A 1912-nucleotide genomic window follows, 5' to 3' on the forward strand; every position below is an offset into this window, starting at 1 on the left:
TTTTTTCTTATATTCCTTGTTATCAAAACTCCATTCCCTCTGCCATCTGTCTCCCCTGCCATAGCCCCCCAAAATCATTAATCCAGTTACTGTCTCTGTAGATTTACCTATCCTGGATTGCATATACAGAAAATGATACAAAACAATAAAACCAACAACAAAGTAAAACAGGAAAAAACCTCTGGTGCAAAGAAAGTAGAAAATTTTAAAAAGTAGAACAAATTTGAAATGAGTCAAAAGGGAGATCAAATGACTTCCCACTATGGGTATTTCAAACTTGGAATTCATATTCTCAAATAGACTAGTATTAAAATGACTGGTCAATTCTGAGACTGGGTTACATAAGTCTACTGAATCCTTAATGTAGCTGGGAAATTTTTTGTTGTTCTTTACCGTGGAAGGGTGGAGGGGAGACATCGTTACACTAAAGCAGAGTCACAGATTACGTGACAGTGATCTTCCAAACCAAGGTCCAGGAAAACTGCAGTCAAAGTCACCTTCGAACTTCCCTTTCAGACCAGATTCAGAACCATCCAGTTGATCCCAACTCATAGCAATCCTAAATACTAAATAGTATGAAATGCAGTGAATTATATAAAACGGTTCTTCCAGTCTTAGCATTTGATACTCCCACCAAACTACCTTCACTTTCCTAATGGGTCTCGGTAAGGGGGTAGGGGAAAGCTACTTATTGGATTTTGAGATTCAGCTGTGACTGACTGCTAACAGGGTTAATTTGTAATGGCCATCCAGAAGGGTATAAAACCAACCATCCAAAAAACAGGAGGACGGTATCTCGCCATCAACAAGAAAGAAGAGTCGGGAGTGGAGCACATCTTCTGGTCCTTGAGATCCCTGAGGATTCAACCTCCTTGATCCAGGAGACAGGTGACACCAGAGGAACAGCAGAGGAGCCAAAGCACAAGAGAAAACAGTGGACTTCCCAGCCTACAGAGCAAGTAAAACTGTATTTGGGGGAAGGAGACTGGCTTGGGAGTAGAGTGCCTTTGGGCACTTAACAGGGGGAGCTGGGGTCACTAACCCACAGAGCTAGAGTTGAGTTCCTTTGGGATGAGGTTTACAGTAGAGCGGCATGCCCTTTCAGGGCATTTATTGAAAGATCCTGGTAACATTGCCTACCAGGCCAGAGGCCAGGTCAAGAGGCTGAAGGCCAGAAAAAAGGCCTGCCTGTGCAAACAGCATGATCCCTGGTAGCACAGTGGTTACAAGCTAGACTGTTAACCGTAGTTTGAAGGTCAACAGTTTGAAACCACTTACTCTACAGGAGAAAGACAGGGCTTTCTACTACCGGAGAAAATGGGAGAAGTAATGTTACACTGTGGAAGTTTTAATCAAACAAACAAAATGTAAATGAATTGTTAAAAAATAAAACTGATTTGGTGTACCTGGTCAGACTGAGCCACTGGCAGATCTGCTCTCACCACAGGCAAGAGAGGTGAACAGCCTTACTATGAGGCAGAATCCACTGTAATCTTGATTACGCTGGATCGAACTCAACCCTTGGCCAGTTGACCACCCTATAGACACAACCTGAAGTTATCCTGGGTGCAAGTATCTCTTACTGGTTCCATGACAGAAATTTCTTCCCTTCCTTTTGGGTTATTTTCTTTACCCTATATATCATCTACATATTTATTTAGAATTAGTTTAAAGCTTATAGAAATTTTTCAGGTGTATTACAGAGAAGCCTTAGCCTCTTCAACAAATGGTGTTGGATATATTGGATCTCCATCTACAGAAGAATGATATTAAATGGCTCTAAATAAGAAAACACGCTGTTAAATCTGGGCAATGGGTACATAAAAGCCTTTTAGATTATTGTTGGGGGTCTTTTCCTTCTTGTGCATTAGTATTTTTGTCTGTATACTATTATGGTTTTACCCTTATCACC

The sequence above is a fragment of the Echinops telfairi genome, unplaced genomic scaffold, assembly GCF_000313985.2.
Source record: "Echinops telfairi isolate 266 unplaced genomic scaffold, ASM31398v2 ScPeMD7_7469;HRSCAF=8507_1, whole genome shotgun sequence".
Lineage (NCBI taxonomy): Eukaryota > Metazoa > Chordata > Mammalia > Afrosoricida > Tenrecidae > Echinops > Echinops telfairi.